General features: G+C 41.8%; 1 protein-coding gene across 1 annotated transcript in view; it reads right to left on the bottom strand.

Moving 5' to 3' along the window:
* Positions 1–20000, bottom strand: part of LOC127000167 (uncharacterized) — a 129104-nt gene that overhangs the window by 76062 nt on the left and 33042 nt on the right. The window lies entirely within an intron of this gene.

Raw genomic sequence — 20000 nt, 5'->3', positions numbered from 1 at the left:
CCGGAAAACTACACACACACACACACACACACACACACACACGGATGACCTCACTAGGGCTTTAGGGGTTCAGCTGACCAGCGTGACGTAGGCGGGCGAGTAATGGGAAAAGGGCTTACGTGAGGGATACAGGAGCCAAGAGGAATAGGGGACATAAGTAGGGCAAAAGTTACCGTGGAAGAAAAATACTGAAAAAGGCGGAGATAAGAAGACAAAAGAGATATGAGAGAGGAGGGAGAGGAAGGATTAAATAAGTAAATAGTTTTGAGTGGAAGAAAAATATTGAGAGCCGGAGATAAGAAGACAAAAGAGATATAAGAGAGGAGGGAGAGGAAAGATTATATAAGTAACTAGTCCTGAGTGTTAAAAAGGAAGAATAAGAGACATACTCAGGACATAAAGAGGCCGTGGAAGTAAAATATTGATAGGGGCGAGATAGGGAACACGAGAAATAAATAGCCATAGAACAAGAGTATAAAAGCAAAGGGGAATAGGTGACATAAGGAGGACAAAAGGAGCCATGGAAGAAGAATATTGAGAGAGAAGCAGGATAACAAAAGGAGCCATGGAAGAAGAATTTTGAGAGAGAAGCAGGATAACAAAAGGAGCCATGGAAGAAGAATTTTGAGAGAGAAGCAGGATAACAAAAGGAGCCATGGAAGAAGAATTTTGAGAGAGAAGCAGGATAAAGAACATAAGAAAGATGAATATAGCCGTAGAAAAAGGAGATATGTGAGCCAAGGAGAATAGGGGACATAAGAAGGACAAAAGTAGCCGTGGAAGAATAATTTTGAAAGAGAGGCAGGATAAGGAATATAAGGAAGATAAATATAGCCGTCAAACAAGGGGATATGTGAGCCAAGGAGAATAGGGGACATAAGAAGGACAAAAGTAGCCGTAGAGGAAGATTATTCAGAAGAAAAGGGAGAATGAGAGGAGAAAACATATATGTCGAAAGAGAACCGAAAAGAGTGAATCGAAAGCAGCTTGTTTAGATAATTAGAAATGAAGAAATAAAGATAAAGAAATAAATAACAGAGATAAATTAAGTCATGGTTCGAGACTACTGAGAGAGGAGCGGGAATAAGAGGGAGACAGAAAAACGTTTATCCACAGAGGAGCAAAAGGAAAGAATTAAGACAAGACTAGTTTTGAGGGTTAGGAAGACTAGGAAACGTGAGGAGCAGGACAGACTTCCACTTTCACCATCATCTATATCGCCTCATAGTTCTTAAAACTGTCGCCACTATCACTTACCCCTTCATCACTATCATCATTATCTTGTTACCTTCTTCCTCTCATTACCGTCTCCCTTCCGTCACTCCATTCCCCGTCTATCCTCACACTCTTGTTGCTCTTCTCACCTCATCCTCTTCTAATTCCCTTCCTCCTGGTTGTCTTCCTCCTCATTGATTCTCCCTTCGTCTTCTCTTCTTCCTCGCCCTATTCTCACTTCCACCTCACTCCTTTCCTGGTCCTCTCTTCATCCGATCATCACACACACACACACACACACACACACACACACACACACACACACACACACACACACAGAAAGATTCAATTGAGGAGGGACAAAAAAGATGAGTGTTGAGAGATGAGTGAAAAGAAAGGATAAAAAAGGATTAAGTGTTGAGTGCCAATTCTTAAAATGAAGTTGATTTTACAAAAGGTGAGCATGTAACGATTTTTATAAATGTTGGAGAGCAAAGATGGAATTGAAACAGGAAAATAAAACCTATGGGAAAAAAAGTAATATCTTGTTCACTATGATTAAAAAGAGGATTGAAAAAGCAAAACGGATAAAAAGGATAAAAACGAAAAAAGAAGTATGAGGCGAATGGAGACAAAGAAAGCGAAATACACACACACACACACACACACACACACACACACACACACACACACACACACACGAAAAGAAAAACACAAAGACACGTACACACACACACACAAAAATAAAACAAAAACAAACAAATAGAAACTCCAAATAAGAGACACAGCTCACTTCTACCAAAACTTTATCCAACACACACACACACAAAAAAAAATCTAATCGGAAGAAAAAAAAGTCGCAAACTGCTCCGCTTACGTCATCGAGAATTTAAGGAACCTCGACCTCCCTCCCTTTTTACCTCCGAGGGAGCGTGACCAACATACCGGGGGGAGAGAGAGAGAGAGAGAGAGAGAGAGAGAGAGAGAGAGAGAGAGAGAATTGTGCGTATGAGGAAGAACGTAGTAGTTGTTGTGATAAGAGTAGCAGTAGTAGTAGTAGTAGTAATAGTAGTAGTAGTAGTAGTAGTAGTAGTAGTAGTAGTAGTAGTAGTATAAGTAGGGAAAAAAGTAGTGGGGAAAAAAACAACCGCTCATATGAATAAAATAAAACAGGATAACTCAAGACCAAATGAACCTAAAGAAAGAATAAAAAAAGAACGAAAGAAAAGTATAAATAACAATATAAAGAAAGAAAAGAAACAGAGAAACGAGTAAACAGACTAAAAGAAAACATCGCAAATAAAAGTACGAAGGGAAAATAAACAAAAATATATAAACAAACAGACTAAAAGAGACAAAAAATATCGAATAAGAAAGTAGGAAAGGGAAAAGAAAAAAAACGAACAACCAAACACTAAAAAAAAGAAAGGAAAAACATCGAAAAATAAAAAAAAGGGAAAAAGGAAATAAAAAAACAAGATATATAAGAAAAAAGAAAAGCAAGAAAAAAAGAATGAAACAGAGGAAAGGAACAAAAATAAATAGGAGTAGTCAGTTCTGTCAGTTACGTGTGGAAAGAATTCAGGACGAAGGGGAGAGAGGGGAGGAAGGGCGGGCCGGAACACACGCTACCGGAAAAGGAGAAATAAATGGATAGAAAAAATGGAAAAAAAGGAAAACAAACCACAGTTACAAAAGGAAAATAAAAGAACCCAAGACGAAAGGAGAAGTTCTCAAAGAGTTAGTGAAGAAACGATACAGGTTAAAAAAAAGATAGATTCGGGAGTGAATGAGAAAGATAAAGAAAAAACAATGACGACAGCAACAAAAGGAAAATAAAAGAACCCAAGACGAAAGGAGAAGTTCTAAAAGAGTTAGTGAAGAAACGATACAGGTTAAAAAAAAGATAGATTCGGGAGTGAATGAGAAAGATAAAGAAAAAACAATGACGACAGCAACAAAAGGAAAATAAAAGAGCTGAAGACGAAAGGAGAAGTTCTGAGAGAGTATGTGAAGGAACGATACAGGTTAAAAAAAAATGATAGATTCGGAAGTGGATGAGAAAGATACAGAAAAAAAAGATAGGCGTCAATCAAACTCAGGAAAAGAAGATAAAAAAGAAGCAAGAAAGAAAAAAACATAATCACCAGTTCAGCAGAAGTAGAAAAGCAAACGAAAAGGGGATAGAGATAATAACGAGAAGGGGAAAAGGCGAAAAATATAGTGACCAGTTCAGTAGATGTAGAAAATAAAACGAGAAAGAAAAATGAAAAAAATATATAGTAACAAATCCAGTAAAAGTAGATAACAAGATATAGTTTTGTCAAGTTCAATAGAAGTAAACAAGAATTCAAGAAACAATAAAGAGGACACCAAACAGTAAAAATAGGCCAGGAAAGTAAAAAAAAAAAAAAGGGCGGAAAAGAAAAAAATGCCACGTAACCAAGTCAAGCATGCAGGCAGGACTGGAGGGGAGGGAAATATATAAAAAAAAGAATAGAAAGAAAAATAAAGAAATAAGATTGAAAAAAAGAGACATGCTGAGAAGGAAAGAAAGAAAAAGAGAAGAAAGAAACAGAAGGAAATTTAAAAAAAAATAAAGAAAAAACTTGTCCCATTCCAGTCCAGTCAGTCTTCAGTAAGTATTCAGAGCAGAGGACAGGGAAGGAAGGGAACGAGGGCAGGGGAGGGAAGGTGGGAGCGGTAAGAGAACGGTCAGTCATCGCGCTAATCACTCTAATCACTCCTTATAATTTCCGGAGCTAGTTGTCATTCGTGGATCTCCCGGCGAGGCGACGGGACGAGGGGGAGACGGCTTGCCAATCAGTCTGAAGAGGTGCTTTGGCAACTTCCCAGCGCCATCAGGAGGAGGAGGAGGAGGAGGAGGACACGTAACTATTGTGCTGAAGGAGGAGAAGGAAGAAGAAGAGGAGGACGAGGAGAAGAGAGCGACGAGGAGGTCTAGTAGCAGGAGGAGGAGGAGGAAGAGGAAAAGTGGTAAGAAAGCGACTTGGTGTTGGTTGAGTAGCAAGAAGTAGAGTGAGGAGGAGGAGGGAAAGTAGGAGGAGAAAAGGCGTTGGTGATATTGGAGTAGCAAGAAAAGGAGGAGGAGGAGGAGGAGGAAGAGAAGGAGGATGAAGAGGAGGAGGAGGAGGGGATGGAAGGCAAAAGTGTGAGAGTAATACGAGATTGTGGAGAAGGACTACATTAGGAGATAGTGGTGTTGATGGAGGAGGAGGAGGAGGAGGAGGAGCCGAGATTGTATTGCTGTACGTTTCCAGGAAGAGGCGTGAATTATTATTATTTTTAGAATGGGTGTGTGAATGTAACGAAAGGAAAGCGCACACACACGCACACGCACACGCACACACACACACACACACACACACACACACACGACCCCTCCCCCCCCCCAAATACATACACACTGGAGCACTCCCAACTCGACTATATTAAAGTTACCAGCATATTCATAACATACCGAGACCGACGCACTTTATATTCAAATGGGAGGAGGCAACACCATCATAAAAATAAAAGAACAAACAAATGAGAAAAAAAAAATACATGAACGAGGCAGAAAAACCGAATCCCAAAACGAGGTCAGACAAAAATAGTACGGGGTTTTAGATGACAAATAAGCAATGGGTGATCTTTCCCTTCTCTATTTCATTTTTTTTTTTTTATATATTACCATTCTTTGCACTGTGTCCCTATTCCCACCCATCCCTGCTAAGGTTAAATGGGTCTCTTGCTAATGTATGTCAATGAAAATAAGGGTGGAAAGGGAAATTGGTCCTTGATAATGTATGTATGGGGAGGTATATTGGTAGAGAGGTATATTGGTTCTTGCTAATGTATGTTAAGTAATGGTAGCGAGTGAAATGGGTTCTTGCTAACGTATGGTAAAGTTATGGTAGAGGGGGAATGGGCTATTGATGAAGTATGTAATGTGCAATGGTGGAGGGAAATTGGTCCTTGCTAATGGATCTATGTAAAAGTAATGGTAGAATGTGAAGGAATGGTAGCGAGTGAAATGGGTTCTTGCTAACGTATGGGAAAGTAATGGAAGAGGGGGGAATGGGTTATTGTTGAAGTAGTATGTAATGCGTAATAGTAGAGGAAGGAATGAGTTCTTGCTAATGTATCTATGTACAAATAATGGTAAAGGGAAGTGGGGAAATGGTAGAGGGAAATGGGTTCTTGTTAATGGATGTGAAAATAATGGTAGAGGGGGGAATGGGCTCTTGTTGAAGTATGTAATGTGTAATGGTGGAGAGAAATGGGACCTTGCTAATGTATCTATGTATAAATAATGGTATAAAGGGAAGCGGGGGAATAGTAGAGAGGGAAATGGGTTCTTACTAATGTATCTATGTATAAATAATGGTATAAAGGGAAGCGGGGGAATAGTAGAGAGGGAAATGGGTTCTTACTAATGTATCTATGTATAAATAATGGTAAAGGGAAGCGGGGGAATAGTAGAGAGGGAAATGGGTTCTTACTAATGTATCTATGTATAAATAATGGTATAAAGGGAAGCGGGGGAATGGTAGAGAGGGAAATGGGTTCTTACTAATGTATCTATGTATAAATAATGGTATAAAGGGAAGCGGGGGAATAGTAGAGAGGGAAATGGGTTCTTACTAATGTATCTATGTATAAATAATGGTATAAAGGGAAGCGGGGGAATAGTAGAGAGGGAAATGGGTTCTTACTAATGTATCTATGTATAAATAATGGTATAAAGGGAAGCGGGGAAATAGTAGAGAGGGAAATGGGTTCTTACTAATGTATCTATGTATAAATAATGGTATAAAGGAAGCGGGAATAGTAGAGAGGAAATGGGTTCTTACTAATGTATCTATGTATAAATAATGGTATAAAGGGAAGCGGGGAAATAGTAGAGAGGGAAATGGGTTCTTACTAATGTATCTATGTATAAATAATGGTATAAAGGGAAGCGGGGGAATAGTAGAGAGGGAAATCGGCTCTTGCTAATGTATCTATGTATAAATAATGGTATAAAGGGAAGCGGGGGAATAGAAGAGAGGGGAATGGGTTCTTGCTAATGGATGTGAAAGTAATGGTAGGGAGAGAAATGGGACCTTGCTAATGTACATATGTGAGAGAAATGGTATTCCTGAGGGCACAAATAAAATAATAATTGAAAAAACATAATTTCCATACGAGGCGTGAGGGAGCGTGTGAGGCGCCCACCACCAAAATAGAAATAACAAAAATAGATAAATATGTATAAAAAAATAAATAAATGAAAAAAAGATAAACAAAAGCAAACAAAATAAAAGGAACAAAATAAAACTAAAACCTAAAATCTGGAAAACTATAAAAAAATAAAACCTAAAAAAATGAAAAAAAACTAAAAAATATAAACACAAAAAAATAGAAATAACTACACCAAAAAAACAAAAAAACAAATAAGAAAAACATCACAAAAAAATCTCCATGACAAAAAAAATGATAAATATAAAAATCCTCGCCTCTGCTAAAATCATACGCCGCGAAAAGTTCCTTGCCTAAAGCTAACATAAAACGCCGTAAAATGTGCACCCGACAATTCACCCGTAATGAGAGCAGAGATTCCGCACTCCAACTTTAGCGATTTAATGTCCACAAAAATTTATCCCTTTAAATATACAGACGCGAGGCCCGAAATTTATGTATGCATGGCCACCGTATTCACTGTATTCATGGTTCTTGGAAGGTATACATGGCGGCAAGAAGAGGCTGGCAATACATGAGGACTTAGGAGGCGTAACAGGATTTTTTTTTTTTTTTTTTTACAGCAAAGGAGACAGTTCAAGGGCACACAAAAAGCAAACATTAATAAAAAAAAAAGCCCGCTACTCACTGCTCCTAAAAAGAATCCAAAGAGGTGGCCGAAAGATAGGTCAGTTTCGGGAGGAGAGGTGTCCTGATACCCTCCTCTTGAAAGAGTTTAAGTCGTAGGCAGGAGGAAATACAGATGAAGGAAGATTGTTCCAGAGTTTACCAGCGTGAGGGATGAAAGAGTGAAGATGCTGGTTAACTCTTGCATAAGGGGTTTGGACAGTATAGGGATGAGCATGAGTAGAAAGTCGAGTGCAGCGGGGCCGCGGGAGGGGGGGAGGCATGCAGTTAGCAAGTTCAGAAGAGCAGTCAGCGTGGAAATATCGATAGAAGATAGAGAGGCAACATTGCGGCGGAATTTAAGAGGTAGAAGACTATCAGTATGAGGAGGAGAGCTGATGAGACGAAGAGCCTTAGCCTCCACTCTGTCCAGAAGAGCTGTGAGTGGAGCCCCCACACATGAGATGCATACTCCATACGAGGGCGGACAAGGCCCCTGTATATGGACAGCAACTGTGCAGGGGAGAAGAACTGGCGGAGACGGTACAGAACGCCCAGCCTCGAGGAAGCTGATTTAGTAAGAGATGAGATATGAAGTTTCCAGTTGAGATTTTGAGTTAAGGATAGACCGAGAATGTTTAGTGTTGAGGAAGGTGATAGCTGGGTGTTGTCAAAGAATAGGGGATAGTTGTTTGGAAGATTGTGTCGAGTGGATAGGTGGAGAAACTGTGTTTTTGAGGCGTTGAAGGACACCAGGTTCTTCTTGCCCCAATCGGAAATAATAGTAAGGTCTGAGGCTAAGCGTTCTGCAGTCTCCAGCCTTGAGTCGTTAAGTTCCTGAAGGGTGGGTCTTCTATTAAAAGAAGTTGAATAATGCAGAGTGGAATCATCGGCGTAGGAATGGATAGTCAAATGCGTTATGTATACATGGCTACAGTATACAGGGGGTCTTCAAGTATACACATTGATTGAAAGAGGTATACATGTGTACTATGAGGTATACATGGCAGAAACGCTCACGACGATAAACACGTACACACAATGATGAGGTAAAAAAGACGTACACACACACACACACACACACACACACACACACACACACACACACACGCACACAATAGTTATAAAAATACGGACATACATAAATACATAAGAGATAAAATGAGATATACATACACGCATACTTAAAATATGCACAAAAATAGACAAAAATAACGAACCAGATTTACGAGGTGGATGTAAAAATTTCGGGGCAGAGAAGTAAAGCCAGTGTGTGTGTGTGTGTGTGTGTGTGTGTGTGTGTGTGTGTGTGTGTTGCCATGAGCCTAACAGTGAGAACATGAACATAACAACACGGATGAGATGTGTAGATGAGCTCACGGCCATTAAGAGGAATCAGGCAGCCATGAAACAAAAGTGGGCGGCGGGGAGGGGGATGGAGGAAGAAAAGTGCTGGTTATGGAAGGGGAGGTGGAGGGAGGGAGGAGGCGATGAAGGATGGAGGGAGGGAAGTAGGGGAAAGGAGGGGGTTGGAGGGGAGGGAGGGAGGCAGGGGAGAGGAGGGGGGTGGAGGGGAGGGAGAGATGCAGGGGATAGGAGGTGGTGGAGGGGAGGATGGCAGGGGATAGGAGGTGGTGGAAGGGAGGAAGGAAGGGGATAGGAGGTGGTGGAAGGGGGGAGGGAGGAAGAGGAGAGGCGGTAGAGGGGAGGGAGGGTTGAGAGGGGAGGGAGGGGTTGGGGGGTTGGAGGGAAGTAGGGAAGGAGAATGGCAGCCACCTCCATATATCACCACCTCCACCACAACCACCACCACCGTAACCATACAACCTTAACTGCCCTTATCAACTGAGACGCCTTCCTCCTACGTCCTACTTGGCCTTTCCTTCAACCTAGTGGAGTCAAAAATAACGAGGAACATGAGCTGACGTATCGCCTTACTCAGTTATGAAGCTTAACAACGATATGAATAAAGCAGAAATTAATAAAAGATATAAATAATGTTAAAGCAAACTCGTAGATGTACTGGGAGACGAGGACACTATGGTCAGAAGAAAATGATAACAAATGTGATAGTGACAGAGCCTAGATATCAAAGTGCGTCTAGCTACAGAAACCACGTCATATTCATCTCCCAAAAATCGTTAAACGGTTTATCATAAGAAGTCAGTAGCATGCCCATCTTATTTTACGTATATTTTAACTTTAACAATCACTCTTCATCCCGGCGTCACCCTAGCCATCTATTTCATCATAATTAGTGAATCATTAACTTTCAAAATAACTAACTTCACCCCTACGTTGCCATTGGGTCACCTTACCTAATCACGTGCGTTATTCTAATTAATATTTGAGTAGTTACTAAACACCTGGATCCCCCATTACCATATCTGATTATATCCAGCGAACATTAATTACGTTTAACCATCAACTTTCATCCGTACGTAATCACTGCGTCATCCTACTTAATCACCTAGCACTTGTATTCCACAATCCCTTAATCTGTCGTATTCACTTTGCCTTACGAAAGCATTAAAACACTACTGCCCCCCATCGCCGCGGCATCCCACCCAACCACACGTTTCACCAGAAAAATCTTTAAATAACCACAAATCCCTGGCATTTAAATACTTCTTCACCTGTCTGTCATATTTACCTTATCTCTTTGCATGTTCAGGCGCCGTGGAGGTAAGCGGGAAGGCGAGATGACGTGGATAAGTTAGGATAATGACGGAGCACTCGAGGGCACGTGCGGCGGGTCAGGAGAGCAAGGGAGACCAGGCGAGGAGCGGTGGAGCAGCGGGGGAGGGGTAGGCGGGAGAAAGGACGACGCGAGGAGTTACCTACACAGAAAATGGGTTGACATAATGGATGACGGTGATATAATGAGACTGCCTAAGCTTTTTTTTTTTTTTTTTTTGTGTGTGTAGCAATGAGCTTGGCAGTGACAACATGATCATAACAACACGAGGGAGATGAGTAAATGAGCACAAGGCAATTAATTAGTAGGAATCAGGCAACCATGAAGCAAAAGTGGGTGAACGATGAGACGAGTGGAGAGAGAAGTGATGGTTAAAGGGGGAGGGAGGGGAGGAACACGGGAGGAGGCCGGGAGGGGATGAGAGAGGAGTGCTGGTTAAAAGAGGGGAGAGGGGAGGCAGGAGGGGAGGAAGAGGAGGAAGGTGGGTGAGAGAGCTAGGGGAGAGGTAGCGTTGGCGGGGGGGGGGCAATCAATGAGGGAGTATATAAGTTGTGGGTTCGGGGTGGGGAAGAGGGAGTCCTTACTGAAATATAGAAATAAAGGAATAGTAAGGTGGACAGCCCGCCATTTCACCTCTCCGACTAATATTTCACTTCCTACTTTACCTTCTGCTCCCCCTCTTCTTCTCTTCCCCAATCTTCTCTCTAAAAAAAAAGGAGGGGGGGAAGAGAGGGAGAGAGGGAGAATGGCAGCTACCTCCATCCATCCACCACCACCATCACCACATCGTAACCAAAGAGCCTAACCTGCCCTTATTATTGAGACGCCCCCCTCCGATGTCCTGATAGGCCTTTCCTTAACCAACTACAACCAGAAATAATGAGTAAGAAGAGCTGATGTATCGCTTTACACAGATACAAAGCTTAACAACGAAAGAAATAAAGCAAGGACCAAGGAAAGCGACTTAAGCAGCAATAGTTAAAATAAGCTAAGGCGTGGGCGTACCGGGAAAAGGGGAAACAGCTGTCAGAAGTGTATGATAAATGTGAGCAACGGAGTAAAGAGGATCTCGGGAATCATACTACGGCAACCACGTCACATAAGTCTTCAGATTATCACTAAACACTGCATTATGAAAGTACCTAACATTTCTATCTTATTTACCGTATCCTATTTACTTAAACCATCACCTGTGTTGTCACTACGTCATCTTACCTTACCCAATCACATGCTTTACCTTAATTAATGTTTGCATAGTCATTAAACACCTGCATCTTCAGTAGCTCAACCTGCCTGTCTTATTCACCTCACCTTTAGACAGCATTTAACACCCCAGCTCAACCCGACCGCGGCTTCACCTAAATTAACCTTTAAATAACAACAAATCCGTGCATTAAAATACGTCTTCACCTGTCTGCTTTATTTACCTTATCTTCCTGCATGCACAGGCGCCGTGGACGTAGGCGGGGAGGCGGGGTGACGCAGACAACTTAAGATAACAACGGAGCACTCGAGGGGACGTGCGGCTGGTCAGGAGGGCGAGGGAGAGAGGGCGAGGACCGGGCGGGCAGCGGGGGTGGGTGACGCGGGGAGGCAAGAGAAAGGTTGACGCGAGGAGTTACCTACACAGAAAATGGGTTGGCGTAATGGATAACGGGGATATTACGACTAACGTAAGAGGCATAACATTAATGAAGCTGTGTTTATGATGGCATTTTTTTCGCTATTGAATATAAAGTGTTTTGTCGTGTTTTTTTTTTCTCTATTTATCCATTTTCATAAATCTGTTTTTAAAGCTTAGGTAGGGGTAAGAGAGCTTTGTTATTCTTAAATATTTGCTCTTTTTCATATAGTTTATTTATATATCTTCGTATTTAATTAAAACTTATAGGAGTAAGGTACCGAAGTATTTATTTTATTACCTATTTTCTATTTATATATCTTCCTTTTTAAAACTCGTAGGTGTGAGGTAGTGATGTAATTCACTAAGTATTTTCTTTTTACATATAAACAGGGGAAAGGTAAGGATTTATTCACCTCACATGCAGAGTTGTCACTTTTATTCCACGCAAATATGCCAACATTCTCCACCGTTTAGCAGGGCGCCGTGAATGCATCAGCCGAACTATATGTACACACGCGTAGACAGGGAATATATATTTTGCGCAAATTCACGGAGCACTAAACAATTTATTATAGAACGGTGAATTCTGAAGACAAGGCGGAACAATGGGACGTCCCTGTGTATGAATGGAGAGAGAGAGAGAGAGAGAGAGAGAGAGAGAGAGAGAGAGAGAGAGAGAGAGAGAGAGAGAGAGAGAGAGAGAGAGAGAGAGAGAGAATGCCTATATATCATTTCCCTTCTCGTTATGCAAGATGACCAACGATAAAGAGAAGGGAGAACACATTTTCGTCCACTTAAAAATCAACAAATATATTACAATCATGAAGCAACCAAACAAAACATCCCCAAAACAAAAACAAACAACAAAAATAATACAACACTTAAAATGCAAATAAAACGAAATATGAGACAATAAATCTGTCCCCCCCCCCCACCCACACACACACACACACACACACACACATACACAGACCCAGGTGAATCAATCAACGAGCAACTAACACAACCACGTCACGATGGCAACGGGAGAGAGAAAAACGGTGTCGGGAGGAAACTGAGCATAAGCGTTAAGTTGTCGTCTCGTCTTCCCTCTTCCTCCTCCTCCTCGCCGCCGCCGCCAGGAGATAACGAGTTGGGGAAAAACTGCCTCTGTCCGCCTGAGAATGGTGATGAAGACGCCGCGGTGATGGTGAAGATGGTATTATGTGTGTGTGACAAGGGGGGGGGGGGGAGAGAGAGAGAGAGAGAGAGAGAGAGAGAGAGAGAGAGAGAGAGAGAGAGAGAGAGAGAGAGAGAGAGAGAGAGAGAGAGACGCATATTCCTCGATACTTTAACAATACAATGATGGCATGAAATGAATCCCCGTTGACATAGAGGGAAATAAATAGACTTAGGCAGGTCATATCAGGCGTAGCAATGATAGCGAGAGGACAATCAACATATCAGAACAGTGACAAGGCTGAGGAATCTAAGAGGAGAAGGAGAAATATCAAGAATCTTAGCCGTCGAAAAATAAACGTGTGGAATATAGTTAACTCTGAATGATGCATAAGAATGATATAAATGAAACTACTGCACCCGTAAGAATAACAAGTGAACATTGATGCATCTGAGGAAGGTGGGAAGAGAAGAGAAGAAATACCACAAATCTGATCGGAATAGAGAATCGGACGTGTGGATAATAGGAACTAAGAATGATGCCAATGTATGAATGATAACAGATGAACCTTCCGTGCTGCTGGGAATAATAAAGAGTAAACAGTGACGAGGCTGGGAAATGTGGGAAAAAGAGACAGGGGGGAAATAATAAGGAATCTGAGCGGAGTAGAGAAACAGACGAGATGATTTTTTTCCGGGAGAATACTAAGGGGTGAACAGGGACGAGCATGAGGAATGTAAGAAGAGGAGAAAAAAGGAGTAAACATTGACGATAAGGAGAAAGGCCGATAGAGAAGAGGAAACACAACTAAACAGAGAGAAACAGAGGAACAGACCTGTGGAAGATGAGAGCTAAATATGAAAAAGACGAAACTACTTTGATGCAGAGAATAATAAAAGGAGTGAATAGTAAGAAGGAAGAGGAATGTAGGAGAAAAGAAAGGGAGACAAAGAATCAGAGCGGACTAGAGGAACAGGCGTATGGATGATGGTTTCTTTCCCCCGAGATGATGACGATAAAAAGTTTCTGGGCTGCTGATGACGCGGCCGTGCGGAGAATGACCAAAAACTGTGACGATGACGATGCTGCTTTCCCCTCGCCTTGACACGTCCGGGACTCGCTGAAGATGCTGAGGTTGACGTGAAGAAATAGACACAGATACAAAAAAAGAGAAGCTAAAGAACGATGGACAAAAACAAAAACAAGACTTGCTGAAGGTGCTGAGGTTGTCGTTAAGAAATAGACACAGATACAAAATAGAGACTCGAAAGAAAGATGAACACATAAACAAAATAAAAAGACTTGCTGGAGGTGCTGATAAATAAGAATGAAATAGACAGATGAAAAAGAAGAAAAGGAAACTCGCTAAAGATGGTTTGTTTGCCCTGAAGAAACAGACACGTACAAAAGAAAAAAGAAGATGAAAGGGCCTGAGTTTGACATCAATAGACACAGATACAAAAAAAAAAGACGAGAAAGGTGTTGAGAAGTAAGAAAGAAATAGACATACGAAAAAAAAGACGTTAAAGATGATGAAAAATAAAGAAATACAAATACAAAATAAGAACAGTTTGACCTTAAGAAAGTACAGACATAGATACAAAAAAAGACTCGTTGAAGGAATTGACAAGGGCGGAAATAAACAGATAAAAAAAAAGATAAAGAGATGAAAAAATGCTTAGTTTGACCTTCAGAAATAAATACATACCAAACAAGGCTTAGTACACTGCTGAGCTCTACGTTAAGAAATAAACCTAAAAATACTGGAAAAGATAGATATTCCTGACCCGTCTTGAAGAGGAAGAAAAATTACACTTAATATTTGACGTAAGAAAGAAGATCCATTGTTCAACTGTCCGCCCTCTTCCTCTCTTCCTCCTCCTCTTCCTTTTTCCTCCTCTCCCCCTCCCTTCCCCCAAGACTCCTCATTTTTCCTTCCCTCCCTCTCCCTCCCTCCACCTCCTTCCGCTAGACCTCTCATTTAACTCACTCACCCTTCCTCTCCCTCTCTCCTCCTCCTCCTCCTACATTCCTCCTCCTCCCTTCGAAGACTTCTTATTTATCGCCCTGCACCTACCTCTGTCTTCTCTACCTCCCTCCCACTCCTCCTGCTCTTCCTCTCTCCAACTTTCTCTCCTGTTTCCTCTTCCCCTCTCGGCTTCCTAATTCTCCACCTTACCACTATTTCTCTTCCATTCTCTCTCCCTCCTTCCTGCTCTTCCTTCCTCTCTCTTTTATCTCCCCCTCTTCCTTCTTCCTCAACTTCGTGTGACCTCCCAATTCTTTTTACCCCCCCTCATTTTTCTCTTCTCCCTTCTTCTTTTCCTGCTCGCCCGCTCCTCTCACCTTCATCTTCCTCCCTCCCTCCCTCCTCCTCTTCTCCTCCTTCCAAAATACCCGAAAGGCATCTCTCTTCTCCACTGATATAAGCTTTTCTCTTTCTCCTTCCTGTCCCTTCCCTCCCTCTCTCTTTTATCTCTCTCTTCCTCCTTTCTAAACACCCACATGACCTCCCATTCTTCACCGCCTCCCCTCCTTTTATCTCTTCTCTTCTTCCTTCACTCCCTTCTCTTCTGTTCTTCTCTTCTTGCTCTCCCACCCTTCCAACGTGCCGGCAGGAAATAGTTAGAAGAGAACACCATGTGCTTTTAAGGAAGAAAGGGACATGGAAATTTTGCAGTAAAGAGAGAAATAAGAGGAAATTACTACCCTTAACTTACGCTACTGGTGACCTAAGTTGTGGGGGAAATTATTAACACAAAGTCTTCAGGTTGGGGCCGTGCTGCAGTGTGCCCTAAATATACGAAAAGTGTCAGTAAAATCCTATATCCCTGAAGTACTTATCCAATGAAGACTTGAAGCTATTGATACTCTGTGAGATAACTACTGACGGCGAGAGTCTATTTCAGTGATCCACGACTCTATTATTGAAATAACTATTGCGCGCCAATGTGTTACATCTGTTTCCCTTTAACTTCATACCGTTGCTGCGTGTTATTGTGTTGGGGTCTCTCTGAAATAGACTATCTGGGTTAATGTTTTCAAGTCTATTAAGGATTTTGAACGCTTCGAAACATTAACCCAAACAGTCTATTTCAGAGATACCCCAACACAATAACACGCATCAACGGTATGATGTTAAAGGAAAACAGATGTAACACATTGGCGCGCAGAAGTTATTTCAATAATAGAGTCGTGGATCACTGGAATAGACTATCTATGTAATCATATGTATGTATGTATTCTCTCCCTTCTTTCCTGTTCTTCTCCCTGCTCCCCCTTTCTTCCTCCACCTCCACTCCTTCCTAAAACACCCACATAACCTCCCATTCCTCCCTCTCACGCCCATTTTCTCTTTCCGCCCTTCTTCTCTTCCTGCCCTTCTTCCTTATCTCCCATCTCTTCCCCTCTCCCACATACTTTCCTTCTTTCTAAATACCCGCCTGACTTCCCTTCCTCTTTTCTGATGATACCCGCTTACCCTTTCCCTCCTCTTCCCTCACCCTGCCTTCTCTCGCTTCCTCCTCTTCCTCCCTCTTCCTCCCTCCCTCACAGACAGCAGCAGGAGGGACAAATTGCCCTTTTATCGCTTCCTTAATGGTGTTTTCCTGAACTGAGCCGCCACAGATCTTAACGAACGGCCGCATTAAACAAAAATGACCCGAAAACGAAGGGACCGCACGTAACTTTGTGAAGAATGCGGCAGTAAGACGTCTCTTTAATCGGTGTTCCAGAAGACTTCAAAACAGAACTTGGGGACGCCAACGCAAGTACTCTAATTGAAGTAATCTATCAAGTCCGTGCCCTAAAAGTTGTTGTTTTTAAATTAAGGAGATGTGAGGAAACTTGACTCGAGGTGATATACACACATTGCATTAAGCTTGGAAAAGGGGAGCATGAGAACTCTATGGAAGAGTAACGAGATCCACAAAAAGACATACGACATATACGAAAAAAAAAAATAGGACTAAATAAACTATGAAGTCCAATACCATAGAGTTTCCTGAGGAGAAGTAAAATTATAGAAAAAAAGAAAATACAAAAACAAGGAGCAAGACAGAAAAAAAAACATACAATGAGGGAGAAACACGAACAAGAAAACAGGACTAATTAACCATGAAACTCCTTACTGAACAATTTCTAAATAAAATGTAATAAAATATAAGGAAACGAAACTGCAAAAGCGTAAAAACTGGTATGCTGTCCGGACTTCTATTCCGAATGCCAAGGATCGATTTCCGGCGCTTAGTGGTGTGCATATCGAAATAAAATAAGGAGCAAAGTGAAACAATAAAAAAAACTACCCGGAATCATAATGAGCAAGAGAAGATGAAAGATTTGGACTGTCATCTGGAAATTGGGTTTTGATCCTGTGATGGGGGCGCGGGAAGTACTGGATGGGGTGTGGAGGCGGATGTGACGTAGGTAGCAAAGGGAAACATCTGACTGAGGGGTAAGGGAGAAGGAAGGGAGAGGAAAGTAAGGTGTGAAGGGGGGAAAGGAGAAGGGAGAGAAAGGAAGGGTGTATGGGAAACGGGAGAAGGAAGGGAGAAGGGGAGGGTGTGACAGGAATGGGAGAAGGTAGGGAGAGGAAGGGAGGGTATGAGGGGAATGGGGTAAGGAAGGGAGAGGAAGGGAAGGTGTGAAGGGAAATGGGAGAAGGAAGAGAGAGGATGGGAGGGTGTGATGGGGGATGGGAGGAGGGGAGAGGAAGGGAGCGTGTGAGGGAAAATGGACAAAGAGAGGGAGAGGAGTGAAGGGGGTGAGGAGAAAGGGAAAGGGAAGTGAAAGGAAGGGAGAGTGAGAGGGAAACGGCAAAAAAAAGGCAATGGAGGGCGTGATAGGAGAGAAAAAGGGGGGAGAGAGAGAGAGAGAGAGAGAACATAAAAAAAAGAGAACAACAAGAAAACAAGCGAACACAATGGGAGGAAACAAAGAAGGAACAGGAAAACGATAAAAAATAAGTTAGGGAGGAGACAAATCTAGCACGAAGATAAAAGATAGCAATGGAGAACACGGGGAAAAAGATAGCACGAAAAATATCATGAGAAACAAACAAACAAAAAAAGAAACATAGGTAGAAATCATTACCCACCATCCCTCACCTCCACCACCACCACTACCACCACTCTACTCCCCCCCACTACCACCAGCACCTTCCTCTCACCCAGCAGACAGCAATGGGCCCCGCGGTAAGAAGCCCCACCACTACGCACGCTTATCTAAGGCCGGGATTATACTAAATTCTGACTCCTGCCCTTGCTCCAGACTGCACTTACCACTATTAAAACTCTGCAGCCCCTTGCGACCCCCTCTCCTCCTCTTTCCCCTTTGGTCCCCTGAGGCATGAGTGCGTGGGGGGGAAGGGGAAGGAGAGAGGATAATAAGAGAGGCACGCCGTCCTTGGGGAATGCCACACGGTCTCTGTCTCACGAGGGAAACAAAGGGGAGATGCGTACCCTTGGTCTGGTGGCTGATAAAAAAGGAGGGGAATTTGCAGGTAAGGTGTGTGTGTTGAGGGGGTGTTGGGGAGGGTTGTGTGCGGGGGGATGTTTTTTTTTTGTGTGTGTGTATGTGTGTTGTAAGGTGGAAGTGTTACAGTGGAAGGCTCCTTTGTATTTGTACGTCAGTGTGGAGCTTTGTGGAGTGATGCGCATGCGTGTTTTTTTTCTTTGAGTGTGTTTGGGCGGAAATTCATTGACAATCAAATTTTCTTCTTTACAACAGCTTTTTGTTTTAACGGAATAACGTAATTTTAACACATATTCGCTTTGTGGAGGGATGCGCATGCGAGTTTTTTTTTAGTGTGTTTTTGTGTGGAAATTCATTGATAATCATATTTTCTTCATTACAATAGCTTTTTGTTTTAAGGGATTAACGTATTTTTAACACATATTCGATACTTTGTTTATATTGTTCGGTAGTGCACGACTTTTCCTCCTCTAGTTTCATGTATTCGTGTTATTTTACGAACTTCATTTTCTTTTATCTCGTTTGTCTCAATCTTTTACATCATAGCTTTTAATTACATGTCTCCTTTCAGTTCAAAATATTATTACTGATTGCCAATTAACCTGCCTAGTTGCATGTCTCACTCGTTTTATGTCAGTTTTTTACGTCATTGTGATATATTCCTTTTAAACTATTATACTTTTCATCACGCACCTCAAAATATTAACCCGGTAGCTGCGGGGATCATGTTTCTTAAAGGCCCCTCTAAGCGAGAAAAATGAAAAAAATCATCACTCACACAAACCATTTCGTAATATATATATAGGCATTTGTGATCAGTTTATGCATCATCTATTTTTTGGGGTTTATATCATGGCAAAAATGTGGCCCGTCGCTGGTACACGGTAAAGCCACAAATTTGGCCCCTCGCTGCTACCGGGTTAACGCTTCTTTGACCTTTACTGGCCTAGTTTCATGTTTCATTCATCGTTATTTCAGTTTCCTCCGCGCCTTAATAAAATGTTCTTTTCACACTTTCATTTTTTTCCATCCTTCACTTCAAAATATTTCAGATTCACGCCTTTTATTTCCAAGTCCTCCAATTCCTTACACTCAGTCTTTGCTTTTATTTACAAACAATCCCAGCTTTCATCTAAGCATCATCTTCGCACCTGAATGCAAAAATATGACCTTAATAGAAACACAATCAACCTGCTTATTTTTACGTCTTTCATCTCAAGGCGTACAGTTCCTTACTTTCCGTTTTACCTTTCCTTTACACACAATCCAAACTTTTTATATACATTTTTCCTTTCTCCAATACAAAAATATGACCTTATCTCAACACAGCCACACACTTAACCCGTCTACTTTCACGTCTTTCATCTCCAAACCTATACTTACTCTTAATTTTCCTTTACACGCAATCCAAACGTTTATATACATTTTTCCTTTCTCCAATACAAAAATATGACCTTATCTCAACACAGCCACACACTTAACCTGTTTACTTTCACGTCTTTCATCTCCAAACCTATACTTACTCTTAATTTTCCTTTACACGCAATCCAAACGTTTATATACATTTTTCCTTTCTCCAATACAAAAATATGACCTTATCTCAACACAGCCACACACTTAACCTGTTTACTTTCACGTCTTTCATCTGCAAACCTATACTTACTCTTAATTTTCCTTTACACGCAATCGCTACTTTAATATACACATCATTTCCGTACCTCAACACAAAATTAAGACCACTTCCCCTAACTCAACCTGTCCTCCCGCCGCCCATCTCGCGGCGTCTATTCCTCGTTCGCTCGCGGAGTATAAAATTTCAATCTTTTTACAATATTGATCGGCAGGAGGGGAGGAGGAGCAGCTTCGGGTTACGAGGGACTCTGATAGCCCGGAGGAAAAAGCTTGATGGAAGAGGAAATGAGGTAATGATGGAGGAAATATCTTGTAGGAAATATGTCAAGAATCCTTTTTTTCTCCGGCGA

This window comes from Eriocheir sinensis, chromosome 18 (assembly GCF_024679095.1).
Source record: "Eriocheir sinensis breed Jianghai 21 chromosome 18, ASM2467909v1, whole genome shotgun sequence".
Lineage (NCBI taxonomy): Eukaryota > Metazoa > Arthropoda > Malacostraca > Decapoda > Varunidae > Eriocheir > Eriocheir sinensis.
This window is presented reverse-complemented; position numbering and strand designations above follow the sequence as displayed.